This window comes from Gavialis gangeticus, unplaced genomic scaffold (assembly GCF_001723915.1).
Source record: "Gavialis gangeticus isolate Ggan-Ray unplaced genomic scaffold, GavGan_comp1, whole genome shotgun sequence".
In the NCBI taxonomy this organism is placed as follows: Eukaryota; Metazoa; Chordata; order Crocodylia; family Gavialidae; genus Gavialis; species Gavialis gangeticus.
In genome coordinates this window covers 184,968,899-184,969,175 of record NW_017728992.1, presented here as the reverse complement: position 1 = coordinate 184,969,175, position 277 = coordinate 184,968,899, and positions in this window count along the sequence as shown.

Here is a 277-nt window from a genome sequence, read left to right as displayed (position 1 = left end):
TGCTCCTCACTCCCCCCACAGTCCCCCAGCCCCCATGTGTAGGGGATGGCTTGCCAGGGCAGAATGGAGTCACAGCAGCAATGAGCTTCCCCACGTAACTCCGCTGTGCCCTGCAGCGCTGGGTCACACCAGCTGGGCCTCAAGGGAGGGCAGCAGGGCAGGGAGCCCAAGCCCACAGCAGACAGCCCACACCTGCCCCAGGCACAGATCGGGGGGGCACGGGTCTGCCCTCCCCCCCCGGGATTGCACGCAAAGCAGCAGGGATCCAGACCCCCTG